Below are 23,745 nucleotides of genomic sequence, written 5' to 3' on the forward strand. Positions count from 1 at the left end.
TTTCGGGTAGCTTGCTTCCAGTCATGCCAGGCCAGTTCACCACGGATCTCTAGAAAAACACATCCTAAACCCTGCGGCAGAAGAACAGCGAGAAAAAGTATAAAACTGTTGTACAGGTCCCAGTGCTGTTTCCTGTGACTGCTGCGACAGGGGAGCACGGCAAAAGCAGCGTGCAAAATGCAATCGGTTCTGACAGAAAAGGAAGCTGAATCCAGAAGGCAAGGGTGTGCCTCAACTAGATTATTAACTAACTACTTTATCAACTAGCTAGATTATCAACTAAATTGTCAAATTAGTCTACAGCCAGGTCAAGTAGATTATTAACTAACCAAATTGTTACATTAATTTAAGCTAAGTCAGCATCAGAAAGTTTGGATTTTCAAGCAAAGGAGAAATTAGAGGAAGAGAAGACATGCCTTTAGTTCTGCATCTCTGTTTGGCAGGGTTCTTGCTCCAAGTCTTGCCTATAAGAGAAAAGGGCACTTAATCACTAAGAGCAGCACAATAAAAGACTTAAAGTTTCATTGTGCCCAATGGCAATGCTAAAGAGAGATCAGGAAAGAACAGATGTCTGCAAGATTTGGCTTTTGAGAACATTAGGTCTGCTACAGCAACAGAAGTAAAGACTTGACTGCTAAAAGCATTGCTGCTATTCCTGTCAAATTAAGAATTAGGGAAACCTCCTCCAACAAATACATTTTATCCTATTCATCTATACTACTGAAAGGCAAAGGAAAAACTGTGCTAAAAACAAGTGGAATGTCAAGCAGCCCTACAGGTACAAACTGAAGCAAAAGAAATAACGAAAACTTTCTAGTGGTAAGTTAATATGTTCAGTTTAATTTCTGGTGTTTCTGCCAGAGCTTGTATAACATGTGGACATCTTGGTCTTTTCAATTTTCTATGCAAATATGTCCATATTTCACTATACATTTTTCAGGTACCTGCCATTTGGTCTTAAAATACAGCCTGCTTAATCAATAATTCAAATGCAATCTAGTTTGCAACTGTATTAAACTTGTGGATATTTTGTTGTATGAACTAATGCTATGAGTGAAGTTTTGACCCCATTGACATCACTTGCAAAACATTTATTGATTTTCTTGAGGCTGACATTTCATCCTTGAAGTGCAAACCCTTTTTTTACATGTGCTCAGAATCAATAGTATCTCTATGGGATGCTCCATTGATTTCAGCAGCTCTGTTTACTTCTGGAGTAGGACACTGGTCCATACAAGGTAAGGAACAAGAGTTACAGCAGACAGGATCGTTCCCAGAATAAAGGACAATTCAGTGTGTGTAAGATTAGCAGACTCTGGAACATAATTAAAACACATTTTGCTAGATACACAACATGGTCACAGTAAGAAGATTCATCTTTCCTTTTGACACGTCTCAGTTATGCAACAGTTATTACTTCTTATAATTCAATTTCTGGGAACACTTCCTTGCACATTTCTATATTCAGTGGATTTCTGTGTGCTCTGAAGATGAATAGATTTAAGAAAAGAATGAAACAATCAAGTTTGTGATAAGGGAGAACAGAATTGGCCCATTTGTACTCTCTGTTGGAAAGCGGGAATCAAACCGTCTTGCTAGAAGGGTAGTGAAATGAACAACCAGCGAGTTACTTCTGAGTCATATCAGAAATTCAAAACTGTGAATTGAAAGACTACTCTAGAGTTAATCATGGGGAAAGAGAGACGAAGTCACATGGATCTTTCCTTACCTTTTTCCTCACTGTCAAAATATTGCTTTTGCTAGAAAATTTGGTTTCAAGAAAAAACTGTTATTCTGGTGCAGCTGCACAATAATGTCTAGGCATAAATTTTATCTGCAAAGTTCTTCAGTGCTAAGTGCCAAAATCTAGAAAAGCACCTGTATAACCTTAAGGTTGCAGATGGTTCTGATGGGGTCATCAGAGCTGCTTACGTAAGACGGTTCCTTAAGTGACTTAACACGTTAGGGCTCATATGCCCATCTACACACACTGGTTAGTTCCACAGATTTCCTGCATATGAAGTGATGTAGTAGATTTTTTCTATTTTATTTTTCATTTTTTTATGCTCAGGGTGAAAATGTGGATGCATCATAGAATTTTGCATGTGACTGCTGGGTGTGAGGAGAATTTACAGGAACAACTGTCAAAATAGTTTTACTGTTTATGATAAATGTGGTGAGAGTAGATCAAACTGCCCTCTCTTGGATAGCTTTTATGGTACATCCTTTTACTTGTGCCACTGTTTGTCTAAGCCGTCTGTTTTTCTGTAAAAACAGTTTTGTGAAAACCTACTCTAATGATTGTATCATACTGAAAAGAAATGATATTAGGCATCCATGGAGAACCCATCATAAAGCACTTGAAATAGCCCTTGATTGTTCAAACGCAGTTCAAACAGAGAGAGAGATGTTGCCTGTAAGATTTTTCCGCAAAATAGTGTCAACCCAAAAGAAGCAGATTCACTCAACTATTGACTGTAACCTGGATTACATGCCCAGCTCCCCGTTTCTTACAAAGCAACTAGTGCCCTAGAGCCTTGTCCTTAGCAAAACATCAAACAAATGAGTAAAATGCAAACCAGAAAAACAGTGAAGGAAAAATATCACATAAAGGCATATACATATACACACACTTTGTATCACCAATTAGTCTAAAGTTGGCCTCAATGTGAGTGAGGGTGGACCAAAGTTGTGTAAAACACATTTGGGTTTGCACTGTTATTTCCAGATTTTCATTCTTTTTTTCTCCCATATGGAAATTTTCCCACCTCATTTCTGTAAAGCATTGCTGCTTTTGGTAAGCTGTCCCAACTTTACCACACCCTGTCCTGACAAGCATACCCATGCTTGCCATGCTCATATCTGAAGCTCATACAAAGTATTAATACAACTAGGCTTTTATCCCTTAACCCTCCCTCTTTGCTTCTTAAATAAAAGGCTTTGAAGTAATAAAATCTTGCTGACATTAGGCAAATTAGAAGAATGGAAGATTTTCTCAGGCTGCTTTAGAATTAACCCTCAAAAGCTGAAAGAAACAAGAACTGAGGTTCAAGACAAAACCCAGTCTAGTGCAAAAATGGTATCCCAAAATCTACTTGCAGTCCTGACGGTAAAATGGTTTGGGGTGATTAGCAGCCAAATTACCTTTGCAGCCCCACCCTTAATATGAGTGTGTACTCTCTGCTGCCTTGCAGTTTTTCACTAACATCAACAAATCTTCTGGGCAGTGGTTTCCGAGTCCTCCAGTATGCAGAAGGAGGAGCTGCCCATCACCTCCACCTCCTACAGAGCCCAGGGAAGGGAGTTTGGGGGGAAGCCTGAAGGACTCATTTGGCCCTTGTGTGATATGGCTGGTGCCTTCATGGCACGATGGGGGTTACCCACCTGAGCGGAAAGCTTCCCTCAGTTTTAGCCTACAGTCCCAAACAAGTTACTAGCAAGTTGAAACTGCCATTTTATTCAGTTGAGAGGTTTGTGTGTGTGGGCAGATGAAGACTGGAGACTTGTCGACTCACAGTGGTTAGCCCAAGACAGAAAAATATTCTTGTAAAATCAAAAACTCACTGTGTCAGATGATTTACAACCTTCCTTAAGATAGTCCCATGTATAATACATGGAAAAAGGGAGGGAATAGACACACCTATTTATCTTCATAATTGTTAGGCCTGGTGCTTCAACACCAAAAATACTGTTTGGATTAGTAACAGGAGGATGAGTACCAAGAGCTGAAACTTTACACTTTGCCCTGAGTCACAGCACAGGTGAAGACCTCCTGAGTTACTGAGTGCTGTCCCTGGCTATCAGAGAAAATTTCTTATCACCTCATTCATTATCTGATCCCAGCTCTGCTTTGCCATCCATCTTCCACAAGAGGCTGATCTGAAATATCACCTGAGAGTCAGCCTCTGATTTCCAACCAACACATATCACTAGCCAGACGACAAAAGTACCTCTCCCTCTGGCACTGCCTATGGTGATACCCAGACCTCACCCTGGGGCAGCATCCTTGCCTCTGAGCTTTTTTCCAGCACAGCTTCGTTTCAGCTGCAAGAACTTGCATTGTTTCTGCTCTGTTCCCTTCAACGCATCCTTCCCCAAGCAGCACACTGCCTTCCAAATCTGTGCTCCTGTCCCGACTGCTGCCTTACTTCCCATGACTGCCACTCTGGATAATTACTGTCATCCCCAGTAGTGTCCTGGGCATCCTTCAGGTCCCTCCTTTTTCTCACCCAGCCTAGAGTACAATTATTCTGAGCTGGCCACGCAGCAGCCAGATGGGGAGCACTCCTCACCCCATCCGTGTGAGGAGGCTGGAGTGGAGCCTTGCTCATCTCTGTGGCAGTGCGTGCTTAAACAGCATCTAGGCCAGCATGAGGGAGCATTGCAAAAAAAAAGTGAAGAAGGAGGTAAAAGCAAACTTCTTCAGTTCTCCATCTGCAAAGTTAAGACAAATAAGGACACAAGAACTGTTTGCTAAAACACTTTTTACAGTGGTGGACTTGAAATGACATGTTCTGCCTTCACCTCCCAAGCTCCTGAGGGCACTTGGGAACTGTGGTGCTTGCAGGAATGAGTCTTCTAAAGTCTTCAAAGAAAGCGGGAGGATTTCTTCTTCACATACATTTCCACCTCCTCCTAGCGATACAACTCAAAGATTGCTCTGGAACCTGCAACAGGAGTGTAACGAACACGAAGCAATCAAACAAAAATAGCTCTGAGGAGAAAAGATGGCATCACAGTGGGTTATCATCTCCTATATATAATATTAGTTTACATAGAACATTACACAGATCATATACAGTGCATGTTTTGGGAAAGGATGCTTTGTTCTAATGTACTAAACATTGCTATGGGGGGGCACTAGCTTGGATTAGTATTGGAGATGGGGATTAATATTCAGCAACCTCGTGTCATCAAAACAACTCTGATCTGAGCTGTGTTTATTTGTAGCTTACTGTGTAAAAAAATCCAGAAGTTTGAGATGAAATTTGCCTAAATGATTGATTCATTAGGGCCTTTTTTGGTTTCTTTTTATTTGGCTACTTTCATGAACTTCAGCCCAAAACAAAATATTTATTTCAGCTTCCTTTTCCCAGTATATTTTTTCCAGATTTTAGAATAATAAAATTTTGAAATGAAATATTCAAACTTTATTTCAAAAGTATGCAGGTACGATTTTTTAGTTGTTTCATTTTTATTTTATGAATATTTTGTGAAAATATCACAAATGACAAATCTGGGAGCTTACAGTCAAGCTGAGATCTGATTTGCTTTTTAGTGACTAATCTATTTGCCTCAGAACTGGCCTGGTTCTGCTGTTGTAAACACAGTAGCTGTTTTGCTATTAAAAACAGTAGTATAGCTAATGTAAAGCTAGTGTAATCTAAAGAGATTCTTTCTTTCAAGTCGATAGCAATAACGTACGAACAGCGAGTGAAATGCAGAGAAAGGCACGGCTTTGAAGGTTATCAGATGAGAGATCGCAGAAGACTAAGCCAAGTTACAGATGACTGGGCTTGCACATGGGCTCCTCCTCACTTGCCCGGTTTTGAGAGTCCCTGCCAAGTCAAACACAAACATAAAGACTTGTTGACAGCCTGTGAAAAGCATTTTGAAGGCAGGGAGGCGCGGCAGACAAATGTCAAATAATTACAGTGCGAATGCCGTACGCTCCTGCCACTAAAAATGTGATCTGTGCCTCACTACAGCTCTACAGATGTTTTAGTTTCCTTACATTAGGAGGCTTCATGTAGTCTGTGCTAATAAAACAAAGATGTAGGCTGGCCTAGTGATAAAAAAGTAAATGAACTAACATGCAGGGGCCGTTTGAAAAGGGAGTGCTTGTGTCTGTTTTACAGAGCTTTATCGTCGTGCTTCCTTCTTCCATCATGGCTATGATAAGTAGTGCTATAATCCACCTCTTGTAAGCAAAAAATATGAATTGATACCACTCAAATACCAATTCCCACCAGGCTTTGGGACTGCCAAAATACTCTATAGATGCAAATAGTAGGCATCTAGAATATCTACTCACATTAAAATTAAGCTCAGCACGAAACAGTTGATCTGGGCAGCCAGTGTATATCTACCGTCACAACAGGTTAAGAAATACACTGCACAGTCCTGAGGAGCTGAATCAGCAGAAAACCCTGGGCCGAGACGCTGGCGATGAGACATTCAGTATCAGTTCTTGAGCAGAAAATGCCCCTCTGGCTAGGGCTGGGTTGCTCCAAACCTCCTTGCAAAGAGGCAGGAGGCAGAGGCGGTGCAGTCATCCAACACTTGGTGCTGGGGAGCAGCTCCTCTGCAGTCGCTCGAGGGCAGTGAGGCAGTTGGCAGAGAAGCCATCACAGCACTGAAATTAAAGTTACACGCTGCTTTCCCATGGCAGTGCTGCGACATAGCATGGTGCTTTATAATTATGTTTTAGGAGCCTCCGCCCTCTTGCCCTAATTTCCAATTAATAATTGTACCCTTCCCAACAGAGATTGCAAACATCCTGCAAACAGGAAGGACCATTCTGCGTCGGTCAGTAGTAGACGGCAATCTGGAGAAATTATTTTATGTCACCACCAGCAGCTTCTCAGCCCTGCTGCCTCATTAAGTTTCTCTTATAGACTCACTGACAGTGTATTTAAAGCCACAGGGAAAAATGGACAGCGAGTGGAATGGAGATGTGGTGGGAATGGAAGGAGAGGGGAAACTGAGACGAGGCAGCAAGGCAGCAGGGTGCAAACTCCGCGATGCTTCAGCCTCTGTATTACTTCTGTTGTCAGCCAACTGTGACTTGTCTAGAGTGAAATGCTAGGCTAAACATGTCAGCAAGGGATGTCTTTTTCTCTAGTTTTTTTCCCTAACTGTATCTAGATGTTAGACGGTGTCTTCTCCAGTAGGGCTCCTCTGTTTACCCCTGCCTTATCCTAAATGACCCAGAAATTGCACTGAGAAATGAATGCTCTTCAGTAATCTCATGATCTTGTGAAAGGTGGAACATCAAAACTGTACAACTAATAGTATTTTAAAATCTTTTCTTGCTTAAGTTTTGTGAACTGTTTCATAGGTTTCATAAGCTACTGCAGGTTTATATACAGATTTTTCAGATGTTTGCAACTCCTGATTCAAATTCAAAATGTGTGAAAGACCCACATTTTAATCTTCAGAAGTCTGTGAATAGAAATTTCTTGGTGGCTTTAAACGACTGGTAAACCACTCTGAATGCCAAAAGGCACAGACAAAACCAGGATATTTGATTTGTCATGGAGGCTGGTAGCACCTACTTTAATGAGGAAGAAAGGTGTAGGTAACTGCTAAAAAAGCTCTGGTTTACCACATCTGAATAGGCAGTCCTCCCCTGATGGGTCATGTTACTTGGTCAGTAAGTTGCAACCACGAAGTAAACGTCACTTGCCCATCAGACAGATCCTCCTCCGACGCTCTCTTCTCCTCGTTCGCTGCTAGAAGGAGGAGGGTTTCACAACTCTGCAACCGTCCATTCTTTTCATGTGGGTATAAATTAAGGAAAGACCATAACCTCATGAGGGTAATTCAAAGCAACAACTTCGTCCATTGTAATGATAATAATTTAATGTTTCCAATAGGATGTTAAAAGGATGTTTCTCCCTTCATCTGCGCAATAAAGAGTTTCCTTTTAACTTTAATAGTCCTTGTTCTGTCATCTGTGACTAGCAGAATGTATTATTAGCAACAAATATGTTTTATATAATTAGAGATTTATGGGCTTATATTGAACCCTTTACCAGCCTGTTTCTGTTTCTATACACCACAGTTTTCTTGTTTGTTTTTGCAGCTGTTAAGATCCTGGGTGGCCATTAAAATGGAAAATGCGAAAAATTTTTATGTACAAACCTTTCACTCTGGAAAAAGCAGATTTGGATAAAAAAATCAAAGCAACTTTTATGAACCAGTTTGGTTTAATAAAGACTTTCATCCAAAAAATGATTAGAACAGACTGTAATACTTCATTTGCAGACTTAGACACTTTATTTTGACATTATTTTTATTCATGTGAAACAACAAAAACAGTGTTTAATGAGATGCATTTTTTAATGGTATCAAAACAAACGGACTTTGACCTTATGAAAATAACCTTAATAAATCCTTAGTTTATGTCTTTGAACACTTTTTCCTTTAGATTTTTTAAATCTATCTCACAACAGGTGGAAATATCAAAGTACTAAAACACAAATTGCAGAAAAGAAATGTCTTCATTGACCACTGTCAATAAATGGAATTTTTGGGGATGAGTTTTATGAAAGTTTTGATTCTGGTGAAATGACTGGGACCGGTGGTATCAATCAGGAGTTATTTTTCATTAAGGAACTTCTTTACAGGAAAAAAGAAATATGTATAAAGGTGGAAAAGAGAAATATTCTTGCAGTTAGATGTAATGAAATGAAAAGGTAGAAGAAATGTCTGTTCTGGTGGGACTGGTGAATGCCTTGTCCATTTGAAGAGTCAGTACCCAACCTCAAGCTCTATAACTGGGGCTTCAGCCTATTTGGCTAGGTCAGATGCTGCCTTAAAGCGAAGCCATGTTCAAACTGACACCCCAGCACTGGCTGCACTGCTCTCCTCAAGCCATTGAGCACCTGGCACTTTGGTCTCCTTTGACCTACCTGAGGAAAAATCTTGGGACAAGGCTGCAGGGGAAGCACAGCCGGACCTGGAGACAAAGCTGAGTAAGAGCTTGCCTCTTTCTTCACGATGGAAGAAGTTGCAACACGACCAGTTTATGACCAACACGGTTGCTATTCCTGAGGATAATGTGTTGTAAAGCATTGGCTTCTGCTTCAATCCAAGGTAGCATCCATGACATTTTCTTTGCTCCCTGTGTAGTACAAGACGGATTACAAGCAAAGGGAAGAGTATTAATTGTATAATTAGCAAATGATTTAAGCTGAAATGTTACTGATTTAGTAGGAGCTTTTATTGCAGCACAATCAAGCAGCCACATCTCACATAAAAGACACAAAGCTTTTTCCTCATAGCTCTTCAGGAGTTATTAGTGCCGAAGCTTTTTCAAGCTACCCTGGACCAAAAGGTTGACTGAGTGATCAGCGGCTGTACTAATTGGAAATCTTTCAGCTGTCAATCCAGGAGGAGGTGGGGGCAAAGGACAAATGCACGTGTTCAAGACAAGAGTCTGCATTCCAGTTCAATTAGTTTATATTGACCCACATTTTTATCTCTCTTGACTGATTATGCTTGAAGTCTTCTGATAGCAGAAATTCAGGTCAGCTTGTCCTTCCATAACCCAAAGAAGGCTTTCCCGAAGTATCCCAGGGAAAGAAAATCCTGAAGCCACACACAAATGATAAAAAGGATCAGGGGTTACCGTTTTTTTTCTTTTTTTTTTCGCAGGAAATGCAGAGTGACCATGACTGGTCCAGTCAGTAAGTGAACTACAGAAGGAGCGAGTGGTGCGAAGGAGGAGGAGGAGGCCATCCTGAGAGCCTTTTCTGAGGAGAACGTGACAGTGAGGAAGAAGCTCAAGAAGAGCTTGAAATTGCTGCTGATCCTGATGTGAAATGCCAGTATTTCAAGTACCACAGTGGATTGCTCTCAATGTTATTTTTCAATTGCATCTTGTTACTGCTGCAGCTAGTGATCCATGTGGGGGTACTGCTGAGAAAGATTTTAGCAAGCTGCATGTACAAACTGGGCTTTCAATGTTATAATTTGCTTCAGGAAAGTTGTCATCTTTCAGCAGTTGCGTGTGAGGGTTTGGGAGGAAAGGGAACCTACAGGGGGTTGATCTTAGCTGTGATTTTAATGAGCGGGAACCTCAATTTTCCCTGCACGTGTGGATATGAGGGATGAACAGAAAAGCATGGCCAATAATCCACTGAGTGTAGCAACTGAGCACTGCAATCTTCCAGTGCCACTTAACTCCTCCGATCATCTGTTTCTATGTAAAATAGGGATAACAGCATCTTGTGGAGTTGTTGGGAGGAGGAATGCTTGAAAGATACACTGAAACTATGGATGTTTTTGCGTTTAGCTGTAATTGATTGCTAAAGCTGGCAAACAATCTGAGCCTGTTGTTCCTCAGGATGCCAATGCAGCCACTCCTCAAAGGCAACACCCAAGGCAACACCACCCTGATCTGAGAAGAAGTGAAGAAGCTGCTTTCCTTCCTCCTACTCCTCTGTGTCCCCAAATCCCAATTTGCTCATGTCAGACACCGTGGTGATTGAAGTAGGTGAAGCAATACAGCCCTTTGTGTCCTTTCCCATGTTTTAGAGAAAGAGCAGCTGTGACAGCACAAAATAACTTCATTGGAAGCACACTCAAAATACTCAGAATATCTTCAATAGCTTTTGTTGCTGATTCAGAGCAGCCTACAAACTGTTTGGGAGTTGTATGTGTTCTAGCAGAAGTCAGCATCACTTTCTTTTTTGCAGGCCTGGTTGAAAGTTCAAGCTTTGTATGTTAGAGAGGTTGAAGCCTACCCCTCTGTGATCAGCAGCAGTGGTGCTGGTACTGGGGTTACCGCAGTGCCCCAAAGACACCAGGATAACTATCATCATTGCATTAGCAGTGCTAGCATTGTCATTCTCCTCCCAGTTGATGGCACGGCAGCGATTACCTTGGGTGTTTTGGAAGCTGCCGCGCGGCAGAAGTCGGTTTGTTCTGGTAACTGAGCAACATGTTGCTGTTGCATGGAGGGATGATGAATCATGAGGGTGTCGGTTCAGGCTCGGCAGGGTTTGGCTTGGAGAAAGCACTAAACAAAGAAGCCTAACAAATCTTGTACAAAGCCAGGAAAACACTAATGTTGTCATTGTCCAGGTCAGGGACTGGCCCGTGCAACAGATACAGCAGTGTATGCACAGGAAAAATCCCTGGCTTGGCAGCTGGAGGTGACAGGTAGCAGAGACAGCCTCATCAAGTGACCAGAAAGCAAATTATATTTACTCTGATTTCTTTTGCCCCAGGGATTGCTCTGTCCTGTATTAAACAAAAGCAGGGCTCTAATGTTTGTGTGTGTGTGTGTGCGTGCGTGTGAGAGAGAGTCAACACAGAGACTAACGGCATTGAGGCAACAGCTTTTGGAAGAACAGTGGCTTTAATAGATTTTAGGGCTTCTGGCAGAATTAGAAGCTTTGAAATTTGGTACCAATTTTAGAAACGTATGCCAGCTTAAGGAACGGATTCTATTAAGCCATTTTTCTTTTAACTTTGAACAGATTTATGAGAGTTTAATATCCCATAGTGAGCGTCATGCAAATTTCCCTGTTCCCTGCTAATAAAAGAGGAAATAATGAATGGTGGGGCTGTATCAATTACACGATTTGATAAGACTGGTAAATAAACAAACAACCCATGAAATGCAGTTTTTGAGTGAGTATGTGTGTAAATCTATAATGACACTAATGAGAGGCTGTGCAAATAGCGATACATTTGGTTTAGGTTGTATGTGAGCTGTGGCACAGATTAGTCTTTAACTTGGAAGGCAACCTCTTTATCAGGGAGCCTGCACGTGGGAATGTAAGCGTAACCGACTGAAAGCTTGCCCTTTACACCAGGTAGCATGGGGCTATGTCTTGAACCACTAATTTTCTGTTGTTTCTTTTTAAACATAAATCAGCCTCAGCTGAGTTTCAGACCAGACATTTAGAAACCCCTGTTCTAAATTGAGCTTGCTTGAGCCATAAGGATTTTTGTTCATACCAGAAGCTGTCTAATTCTCAAGTCTTCTCATTTGTCAATATCAGAAGATCAATTTTGTGTCATAAAAATGAGATGTGACTAGAACTCTTGCTTTCCCAGAACCTGGTAATGTTAGTAACAGTCTTTCAAAGCTGCGAAGAAGGATCTTCTTCCGATTTAATTTCTTACTTCTCCCTTCATTAGTTGTCAGTGCCTCCTGCCACAGGTTATACCTCACTGATCTGCCTGCAGATTGACTTGTGTTAATGCTCTCTAACTTGTTTCAGGCACAGTCAGTTTGATTATTTCAAACTTTTTTCCACCAAGTCTCTACTTTCCTCTGATTTACATTATTTAGCTTTGTTGATTAACAGTGACATGAATTAGAAAATGCTTCTGCAGTTGTGTCAACAGAAGAGCTGTGGAAGAAAAAAGTAGCTGGGAATCACTTCTTCTGCTGTCACTGGACGCAGAAGAGGGCCCCTGTCCTTACAATACAAAGTGCATCTCTGAAAGCTTCTCTAGCTGGCCCCAGCCATGTTTTCATCAAGGTCTTTGGCAAGCCCTTCTTTAGGAGTACATGGATGTGATTTATTTTTTCAAGCTACACTTAATTCTCTGCCTGCTTCCTTCAAAATCCCACAGACCTGCTTTACAAACACCCATATAAAGTGACAATATAAAGCACTTGTGTAGCCCGAATGTACAGCTAATTCTCCGTTAATGCTTTCTCTGGTTTCAAAGCAAAAATCCATTGCACCCTGAGAAAAATAAAGATACAACAGCACATAAAAGGTCAAGATATTTTCAAGTGGACATGTAAGATATCTACAGGAGCTCAGGGTCTTCTGGCTTTCTCAGTACACACAACAGATAACCCAAACTAACCAAGCAAAACCAAGACCATTTGTCTATATTAATATTCCAAGTCATACATTGAGTACAATAGACCTTTGAAATGGATCTGAGACAAAAATTTAGACAGCTGCAGTGCAGCCTCCTTTGACAGTCAGTACTTTTATAGTCAGCAGAGTCTGAGGAAAATCACCTCCTCCTGCACTCCTCCCCTGAGGAGAAGGTGAGCCCAGCCTGAGCAACTTTGGTGTAGACATCTAAGAGAGGTTAACTTATCTATATGTTTATCTCACTTTCTCTTGGTTTGTGTATCAATTTCAATAATCTCAGATTTTAAGGCTGTAAGGGACTTGCTACTACAGTATTGCCTCTTGCATGACACAACCATAAATGTTATTTTTTAATGCACAAAATGTCAATATTGCTAAAAGCAGACTTTATCTGTCAGAAGAGTGAGATCACTTTTGCAACGTTTTAAATCTCTTTTGAAGAATTAATAACAAAACATTTAAAAAACCAAGTAGACACCTTTTGCCTATTCTAATCTCTGGATCGTCATAAGGTAGGAAGAAAATGCTGCTCAGACTTCACAGTTTTTGTGCATATTTTCTGTACTGCTGAGTTGTGGTCAGCTTGAGACTGAGCTCTCATACCGATCTGGGCCTGTATGACCCCATGATTTGCTGAGACCTCCTGACCAGAGAAGCCTGCATGGGCCAAGGATCTCCTCTCCTGGAACCAGCTGGGGTGACCCTCTGAGGACCAGGGACTGCAAGGAAGGAGAGATGACTCTCCACTTCTTCTGTAGGGAAGGGGCTCTGTCATTAGCCTCCGGCAGACCTTGGGCACAGAAGGTCTGTAAAATAAAGCAAGAACTGAAAAGGTTTGGTTTTAGTGGTTTGGCTGGGAAAATTTTAACAAGTCATGGACTTGTCCTGTGTTACCCGAAGTCACAAGTCAAAAGTGCTTCATGAGTCAAAATGTAAGGCTTTACTGATGTTGACACTGGTAGTATTGACATTTTCTATTGTTATATGAGTATACATTTAATAATTCTGCTCTTGGGCAACAGAGGACACCAGGCATAAAGCGGGGGCAAATCAGACTCCAGATTTTGACAGTCCCTTTTGGTCCCTTCCTTTCCTGGTCTTCCCAGATAATTTTTTCTGGAATTATTGAAAAAAGACTTAACTTTTTTTTTTTTCTTTTTTTTTAAAGAAGAGGTTATTAGAAAATCAATAAATCAAATTATATTGAGAAGGTACTGACTGTAATTACACCATAGTTGCCTACGCTTCTTGCATTTCGTGCCCTGCCTGTTACAGCTGGATGTCACTAGTCTCCCTGCTTGAATCCCTAGGCTTGAATCCCTGAGAGCTGGTGACTTTGCTGGATGTCAGCAGAGCCATCTCTACGGTGCTCCCCATCAGCTGGGTTGAGGAAACCTACTTCAACCAGACTGCCAAGAAGCACAAGTGTGCTAACTCCTGTGTGTTAGCATGCAAATTTTTCTGTATTAGTGGCCCCTGCAGCTTCTTGTAAGCCTGTTCCCAGTGAAAGTGAATGGCAAAATCCCCTCTGACTACATTTTATGGAAGGCAGTTCAAGTGCTGGGTTTGTATCTGCTTTTCTAGCCCAATGAACCCATAAAGTGGTTCATTAACATCTCCCCCTCCAGAGATGATGTGATCCTGCCTTCTGCAGTCAAAGCTCCATAATTTAACTGAAGCTAAACCTGCAGCCACAGTCTCAGCCCAAGCTGCAGCACAGGAGCTCTTTACTTCAGTTTTTTCCTTTACACCCCCTTGAGCTTAACCTTTACCATGCAGCTCTCTTAGAGAAAACATTCATTCTAGTCATATGGCTGGAGTTTTCCACCCACTGCCCCCCCAAAAACCCCAAAACCCCTCAGTCCATCCTGCCATACATATTACAATAAGTAGGGGACAGTGCACATGAGAGGAAGAATTAACTGCAGCATTCAGAAAAGCTAGCAGTACTTACTGGCACTGTTACCGCCTGATATCGGTACAACAACCTTCATGTGCAAATTTGTTATTAAACAGGCTTATAAGCAAACCTTCTGCAGCTCTAACAGAGTACCTACACACCTGTTCCACTTTGCATAGATTTTTTTTTTTATGGCACAAAATAGTCAAAAGATAGTGTTCAGGAGCAATGCCTTTTTACCAGGAAGATTATCACAAGTTCAGCTGCAGCCTGTCATGCCCTGGAGTTCTTTGAAGTTTATCCTAAACAAATCCAAGTAAATTGTAAATAGCTGTGGATGGGTGTGGGTCTTAATCAGACAGCACAAAGGATTCTTATTTATTAACCCTCTTGTACCAGGCAAATTTATCTTCCAGGTAGAAAAGTGTTAGGACCTTCAATAGCTCTCTTAAAAATACCTCACAAGAATCTCAAGGATCTTGCCCTTTTCAAACTGCTCTAGAAAAGGCAGTTTGCTGTCTCAGGTTGAATATGACAGCCAGAATAGTAGCTTTTAAAGTAAATCTTGAGGTATTGATGATCTGCTTTGGGCATTTTACTCAGTTGGTTTTTTTTTTTTTACATCTTGATTTTTCTTGTTCAAACCAGGAAAGCAGCTTGAGTCTTTCTGTGTCTGTGGCGAGGAGGGAAGACTTCACTCTTTTAACAGCATTTTGTAAGTAAGAAGTTATTTATTATGTAGGACAAATAATAATTTGTTATGTAAGGCTATAACAACTTGAAAAATTGATCAGTGAGTTCTCCCATGTAAAACTCAATTGCTGACCACAACTTAGTTTTTGATGTGGTGGCTGGTTGATTTTTGAAGTTATACTTTTCTGGATTGTTTGACTCAGAAAGCAACCTTAGCTTTCTGCATTATTAGTAGCTACATTGACCTCTCTTTATTTCATTTCTAGAGACTTAGTTTTTGTAGTAAGGAGGTTGTAATCCCTGCTAGGGATTATCTGGCAAACTACAAGCACATGCCCTCAGTTAGTTTCTTCAGTGGGCAGAGCTGGTTAAACCTTGTGGCTATAAAGGTGTGCTGTTCTTCAGAAGGAAGAGCTGTCAGCATCAGTACAGATGGTCTGATGGGCTTAGAGAGCCTTTTAACACCCCCAGCCCCAGCAATTAGTAAATGTAGTTGAAAATCTAGAAAATTTCTTAAAGTTTCCAGTAGCCAGTGGTTATTGAACTGTCTCATGTCCCTTTTAGCATTAAATTGAAGCAATGTTGGCTCAAGAACTTGAAGTGAGGGTGCAGCATTTCACGTGGATAAGGCTGAAATTCAGTCTCACAGACATTTGTATGTCTCTTGTTCCTTTGTTTATTTTGGAACTGATCTAATTTACCACTTGACATAACAGAAGAAAAGACCTCTTTGAAAATAAGAGAGAAAAGGTGGATTTTTAAACAGACATTTGTAAATGATTCCTATTCTTATTATTTTTTATGACAATTGAGGTCCCAGTTCCCTTCAGATCCTTTGAGAAACCCACCCCCACTGATACAATTTATGTAGACCATGTCTATATAAAATAAGGGCCACCTGCACTTTAACTGTCTTGGAAGCTCTAAATATTATATTCATCTGCTCTAATAGGAAGTTTTACCCTTTTCCCATGGACGTATGCCCAAAACAGCTTACAGTGAGATTTTAGTAAGGGACCTAGAAGACTCAATGGTATGATGACTTTGAACTTAAGGAGTAAATTTGGTAAATAGTTCAGTTTTCATAGATCTATAAGACAGAATTGATTCCTTGTGTGTAAATAAAATCACTTCTTCCCCTATATAGGAAGGGATAGAGAAAATGTAGCTACAGTGTTGTCTCCTCTGCCTCCTGCAGTAGCAGATGGCTTTTGCATCCATGCCCAGGTTGCAGGTCCCATGAGTTGAGGGTTTTTTGAATGTAAACATGGTAAGCAAGAAGGCTGAAAGTTCCCAGAGGGTTAAAAGCTGCAAACAAACAGAGCTATTGTGAGTCGTATGTCTAAATTTGGTCTCACATTGTCCATGCTCACGCCCATGGCAAAACCTCAGCCGAGAAGCAGACCACGCATGCAGAGCTGTGATATATCAACCGACTGTTTAGACAGAGAAATGTATAGAAATCTCCTCCTCCATATATTCTCTGACACGTTTTCCAGTGTGGGTTCCTGCTCAAAAGTGCTACACCCTCTGATTGAAACCAAAGCTCAGTTTCTCAATTCTGGTTTCAAGCAGTTGACACTGAATCATTTAATGGACTGGCCGAGTCCTGTCATCATATGCCACTTGGTGGGCATGAGTCTGCGTTGTTTGCGAGGTTTGCACGTGTTCGCAACAGGCGAGAGCATCGTTTCCTTCTTTCGTGTCACATTACAATGACACTGCCTGCACATTTAGAGCTATTAAGCTCTTGGGGGTAGGGGAAGCTACGGAGCCATTCAACAGCCCACTTTTATTCAGCAGATTAAAGAAGGGAAGGTTCAATTTCCAAGCTTGCTGATGCAGAACGTGCTGCATGTGAGTGTGTGTGGGAGACTGACCGGTAAGAGCACAAGCACACAAATAGTGATGTGGCCAGACTTGTGCTGCTAACCAGCAGGGTGCCATTAGGTGCTGGTGGGGTGTCGCGGTAAACAGGAGTGCTGGCTGCACTAATTACCAGAGGAAGAAAAGTGATTTATGTAATTGAGTGTCGCTAAGATGAAATAACAAAAGTAAAAATCAAAATACTTGGTCTAGAAGAGAGCACAATCCAAAAAGACTGAGCTCTCCAGTGCAGCCAAGCTCCTTGCCGGGCACGTGGACAATGAGGTGCTCCCCATGCTCGCTCCTCAGTGCCTGGTGCTTCTTGACTGCAGCACAGCACCATCCCAAACCCGCAGCAACGCCCTCAGCAAGAGATCTCACGATCTTGAAATACATATTGTTCTGTCCTCAGAAAATTATGAGAAGAGAGGCGTAGTCAGACAGCCAGCCTTGGCCTCAGGAGATCTAGACAAAGAAAAGTTCATTGTTTTGCCTGCCATTCATACTCTGTGTTACCCTGGGAAGTCACTTTGGGTAAATCAGTAAAGGACAGCTATGCTTTTAAGGATGCAAGATAGGAAATGTTTGAAGGCAAGAGCAGTTCTTAAAAATTACCTTAGTTGGAGTGTTAGATACTCTTCGGGGCAGAGAAATGCATTTTTCTCCATGTGGGACCTATAATTTAACATCTCCTTTAACACAGACACCAAGAGCTTCCTAAACTAAGCAGTGGTAATTCTGACACTGAAGAAGCTGGTAACTCCCTTACATTTATTCATTCAGCAAGAAGCCGTGCTGCTGGCTCCCAAGGTAGGAAGCCACGTGGAATTACCCCTGCTGTCTGGGGTAGCTCAAACCCTGGAGCCTCCACTGCTCCCCTCTGCCAAGTGGCACGCACACTCCCTCCTGAGGTGGGGACACTGCAGAGGAAAAGGTAAGGAAAAGGGCAAAGCAAGAGATGGAAGGGATTACTGCTCCGAGCTCAGAGATTAACATGTCTCACCCGAGCGAAGACCTAAGACTCTGCCTTTTCTCAAAATATTAGTTATACATTGAAGAACTATTACATAGTTGTGAATATGTACGTATGTTCATGCTCATGGACAGAGGTGGTTATAATATAGTTCCCCATGTCTCCTCCCTTCTCTGCCACATGAGCCTCTTCATCACTGTGCTGCAGAACTGTGCTACCTCTGTAGACTGGTGGGATGTGAAGCCAGGAGACTCAACGTGAGAGAAGGGGCTATAGCCATGTTTTTATGGGAAGCAGCTGAACTGAGGGCTCCCATGCCCTTGTGACTACTCTACCTGCTGGTGCCTGCCAAAAAGCAAAGCACGTGTGGTATTTAGAACAGAGAGCAGCCAAACAGGGGTTTGCTGATCTGAATCTGTGCGCTTCGTTCTGGCCACGCACCATTTCATTACCTACGTCTTTTCAAGATCTCCATCTTTCTGCTCAGTATTGAAGAGTGAGAGGAGAATATTTATGAGCAAACTGCAGGCATAAATATACTGAAAGGTTGTGAAATTATAGGCATTAGAATAATGAGCAAAAATACTTGACATGTAATGCCCTCTGAGTTAGGGATAAAGTAGTTGCTTAATTGATTCCTTTCCAACCAATGCAAGACCAACATTAATCATGTCTAACGATATAATTTTAGCTTGTACAGATACATCCTGGATCCCATCCAGCTACTGAAAAGCTTAACCACATTATAACCGCATTTTGATTATCTGTTGCTTAGGGAATCAGCTTCACCCCTCCTGAAGGCACAAAGGAAACATGAACGAATGCCATGGCAGGCACCATCTTTCTTCTAAAAGCACTTTAAGAACCATGACAGAGATCTCCATCTCTCTTGGATGAGTCCTTTCTCCTGGAGCAGGCGTCTTCTCCAGCTGCTGCCGCTGCCCTGGCCAGCTCTGTGCTAGTTCTGGGGCGAGGAGATGGTACCATTTCTGCCAAATCCACAACAAAAGCCGTCAATTTGGGAAGAAGAGTCACTGCTCACGTGCTTGTAGGAGGGGCAGTAAGCTGTTAGCAATCCATGTTCATGGCTGAGTAACAAATTGTTTGGTAGGCAGTGTGGCGTTAAAGAGTTAATCAGCAGCGAGGCAGAGATTAATGTCTAATTGTAGCAACTCCAGGCAGTTTAATTTGCTACCCTTGGCCTAGTGACAGAGTGAAACCATCAGCTGGAGCTGTGTGAAGCCTGCTCCACCCAAATTGGGGTGGTTTCAACAAGAAAGCGCCTGCCAATCTGCCCGTCCTGCCTCCCCGCATGCACAAAAAAGCAGAATCATGTACAACTCTCCAGCTCCTAAGCTCCAACTCCTGAACTCCTCTGCACTGAGGGAATTACGCATGATTATATCCTTGATGCAAGCTGCTGTCTCCTCAAATTGGTTAGCACATTCATGCATTGAAGAAAAGATAAAGTGGCTGAACAATTTGAGATTAGTTTCTGTCTCCTTTTGTTACAGCCATATTCACAGTGCACAGCCTTGGCCCCGGTGCGGGAAGGAGAACAGGATCAAAGGTATTATTACAAAAAGTTGCCACTTTGCACTGAAATACTGCTTCCTTATCTCGCTTTTCTGTCACTCACAGTTCAATGCCCTAACGCTGGAGTTAGACCAAACTCGGGGAAAGAACAGGAGGGCCTGCATTTGGCACTGGGGATTAATTTTGTACCTCCGTATCTCTTGGAAAAAGACTTGTAGAAATGTGTCCACTGTAGCAGCTTGCTTTCAAAAAGAATCCAGTATCACCACTTTGTACAGTAATTTATTTCTCATCTCTCCACACTGTCCAGATCCTAATAAAGGAGCTGATTTACAGCATACCACAGCACTGGACAACTACTGGGAAAGTAACTATATGTTTCATTATCAGCAATAGCAACAATGGTTGAACCTGCAGGGGAACTTCCAGAAGACACCCAGATTGGAATTTGGCAAAAAATCTGGATTATTTCCTTTACCTTAAGAAACATACGATGGAAACCCTAAGGGCTTACACCGCATGAAAAACCACAGTCTCCCTAGTATGGTATAATCAGTCATTCACTAAAGTAACTTGAATTACTCTTCCCCATGCAAGGCCTTGTCTGCTTTAGGAGAGTGTCCCTGCCAGCCTTAATTCTGATGATTATGTTTGCTAGAGAAATAACTACTTTGGGCTCCCAGCTCAGAGTCCTCAACGTTAGCTCTCACGCAACAGCACAGAGAATATTTATGAGCAGACTGCAGGCACAAATACACTGAAAGGCTGCGGACGCACGTGCGCGCTGGCATGCACGCGGTGACGCCAAGCCCTGGCAGTGAGGCACTCGGGTGGCGAGCTGCTCTTTGCGGGTGTCACGGACTGCAGCGAGTGCCGCTTTCAGCCTCTGCTGAAATAGCTACTGAATGCTGAGTGATATCGTGGGGAGATTTGCCATGCAAAATGACGTGCTTTTTTTCGATGTGAGATAATTACTCTCGTTTTGCGCCTGTTTCTTTTTAGGTGATAAAGACAGGGTGCTTCTGTTGAAAGAGTGAGACCTCAGGGACTAAAAAAATCAGGAGTGACTGCACAGAAAAATCAGAAAATGCCTGAGCTGACCAGACATCTTTGATACTAAAATGTACCATAGCAGAGAGGTGGCAAATTTTTTCTTGTCTCAAGACCTAGGATTTGACTGCTTACTCTGGCCAGTGCCGTGCCAGTCAGAAAACCTTTACTTCCAGACACGAGAAAGCTTCCATCCAGAAAGGAGGGCTGGGCCGGGCAGGGGCTGGGAGAAAACGTTTCCGTGGCCCAGGGGAAGGAGGGAGGCAGAAGCCTGGCTCCATGGGTCCTGCCGGGCGGCAGCCGGGTGCCGGCGGCTCTCCGGGTAGTGGCGTTTATCGCGCTGCGGAGATGCTGGCAGGCCCTGAGCTCATCCTCGCTCTTTGCACCCACCTGGAGCTCCACCTCATTGCCTGTGAATAATAAAATAGCTAAACGTTGACTTTCCCAGTGGGACTCCACCAGAGGTGAATGGTTACCACTCCCCAGACGCTGCCAGCTGTCACCTCCCTGCTTAAGTCGCCACTGCGCTCTGACCCAGGGATTTTTGCTGGTAGGAAGAGGAGCGTCTGTCTGTCCCTGCAGAGAGGACGGAGCAGTATTCTCCTACAGGTACTCGGTGCGGAGTGAAGCGGCTTCCCGCGCTGCCGCTGCCCCCGCCATGGGGGCGCCCCGCCGCCCCGCTACGGCCCCGCCGCCGCCTCCCCGCTCCCGCCCCCTGGCGGCGCCCGGCGGCGCTGCCGGGCCGCAGGAGGCCGCGGGGGGACGGTGAGGAGCCGGCACCGGCGCCGGGCAGGGCCTCGCCTGCCGGGCCCGCCTCAGAGGCAAGGCAAAGAGAGAGCAAACGCTGACAGACGGCTGTTCGCTTTGGGCAATCAGTCGTTTCAGGACTTGTCCCAGGCTGGGGATTTCTCATGGCCATAAGAAACGCAGCAGGGCTTTTATGTTTTCCGTGAAGCAGTCCTCCTTCTCCGTGGCGTCCGCAGCGCTCTTGAATGACTGTCGGCAAGCCCAGCTTCACACTCGTCTTCTTCCTAAGCGAAGGAATTAGCAGCAGCCAGGCAACAGCTTAGGCCGCCTTCTTGCCTCGCGCCGCTTGGAAAGGGCCTTCTCCAACTGCCGCAGGCCACGCGGCTAAAAAAACTGAGACGAAACCTGGGGCAGGCTCCCAGAAGTGCCTTGGGTTTAAAGCTAGGTCTTCCCCAGGTGGGGACAGACAGGTGGATTGGCGGCCTCCATCCGAGAGGAGGAAGGTGCCGCAGGCTGGCTGCACGGCAGAGGCTCGGCCTGGTCGAGGGAAGCCCGGCAAGCCCATCCCAGCTGAACCTCGTGTCCCCCCCCCAGAGGGGGCTGCCTTGGGGTGTAGCTGTTTTCGGGTGCTGAGCGCGCGCGCGCACACACCCCCACCCCCCCCCCCCCCCCCCCCCCCCCCACACACACACACACCCACCCCCCTACCTCTCTGGGCTCAGCTCCCCGCCAGCCCTATAACGCTCCAAAGCTCAGTGACACTAGATAGCACTAAAATAAAAGAACTTGCAACAGGAGGGCCCTACACCCCTTCTTTTCCATGGAAATCCTGATGCTGACATCAGGCTGTATCCGTGTTACGTTCTTCGGAGGATGGTAGGGTGTTCTCAGCACAGTATGATCCGTAACCATCCCTTCACTGGTTTGCTTTTGCTCAGGCATCTCTTGTGTGTGAAGGTTGTGCAAGCAGGATATGCACAACTTTGTGAGTATACAGCGATAATCTGTTGACTAAAATACACAGAAAATAGCTGGGGCTAATGTGCTACTGAACTGCATTTTTTGTCATGCAGACGGGTGATGTGTCCCTGCCAGCCTGGCAGCTCTGAGTGCCGAGGGGAAGCGGCAGCCTCCATTGGTCCTCGGAACAGTCTGATGCTTGGTCTTGTTGAGCCATTTTGACTCTCTGCTTTATTTCTTAGGGGTTTATACTGTTTCACATTGGCATTTGTCGCTTGAGCCCTCTCGTTGGGAGCTAATCCTGCCTCAACAACTTTACTCCTGTCTTTCCTTTTACTTCTCTTACATTGTACAAGTTTAACTTAAGTACTTCCCCACAGCTCATCACGGTGTCCTCACTAAAGCTGCACCAAGGTCATGCAACTATGCCTCGCAAGCCTGGGCCTTGGCTTGCAGCACCCGAATCCCTGGGCTGTGAGGTTATGGGTGGCAGAAAGACGCCTGACCTATGAGTGTGTGAGCTCAAAGGGGGAGCTCAGCAGGACCAGGCCATTGCCTTCCTGCAAGGCGGAATAATATCCACACTCAAATGCAGTCAAAGCAAAGGCTACAGTGAAATATATTGCTGATGTCATACAGGAGGTTAAACCAGGGAACTGGAATGCTTCCTCTGGCCCTAGATTTCTACATTTTTCTCACAAACCTGTATAAATTCACATGTTAATAACGTGGCTGGAAGGGCTTGTCTTCATGATGTAGCTATAACCTGCTAAAATAGGATTTGTCTCATTTGTATGCATTTCATATTAAAATGCTTGTTTGCTTCTGTAGGCAGGTTGCCACGCAAGGTAGAGTAAGCTGTATTGGTATGAGAATACAAACATAGAAGCTGAGGGTTATATTGCTTTATTTTATTTTTGACAATTTAAGGGCTAGACTGTGATGTGTGTCCCTGGTTAAAGCAAGCACCATTAAGAGATGGAGGGGGGAGTCCTGCCTCCTTTCATGCATTGCTCTGAGGTGGTACAGCTACACAAGGCCCCTAAATAGCTCACACAGCGCATAGGCAGCATAGCACTGCGGACCTACGGCTGGATTTAAATGACCAAACCTGCTTTTCCTTTCCTCCTGCTGCAATAAACCCATTCCTCGTGCTGCCACCCTCTGCATGGTCCATGGGCAACCGCTTCCTGAGTGCGGGGCAGAGAGGGTGGTGTGTGTGGTGGTACCTGTCCCAGACCAGGGATCAGCTGGCATTCTCTTGGAAGGCGGAGGAAGAAGATACAACAGAAATGAGAAACTAGTTGAATTCTGTTACCCTGTGATAGTAATTTAACAGGAAATAGAAGCTGCTACTCAGGCCTACCAGCAAGCTTTTCTAGTATTCAGCTGGTGATATGAACTCGATCAATCATTAGACATTTCTGCAGTTTCTTCTGCAA

At 43.6% G+C, this 23,745-nt stretch overlaps 1 long non-coding RNA gene across 1 annotated transcript; it reads left to right on the forward strand.

The window, feature by feature from the left end:
- The first annotated feature begins 14,904 nt into the window (after positions 1-14,904).
- LOC148053333 (uncharacterized) lies at positions 14,905-20,458 on the forward strand. Its single transcript, XR_015708729.1, has 3 exons — positions 14,905-15,048; positions 15,127-15,193; positions 18,786-20,458. It is a non-coding gene; the product is annotated as an uncharacterized LOC148053333 (long non-coding RNA).
- The last annotated feature ends 3,287 nt before the right edge of the window (positions 20,459-23,745 follow it).

The sequence above is a fragment of the Nipponia nippon genome, unplaced genomic scaffold (assembly GCF_047370975.1).
Source record: "Nipponia nippon isolate SJK-2023a ecotype South Korea unplaced genomic scaffold, ASM4737097v1 scaffold_4, whole genome shotgun sequence".
Lineage (NCBI taxonomy): Eukaryota > Metazoa > Chordata > Aves > Pelecaniformes > Threskiornithidae > Nipponia > Nipponia nippon.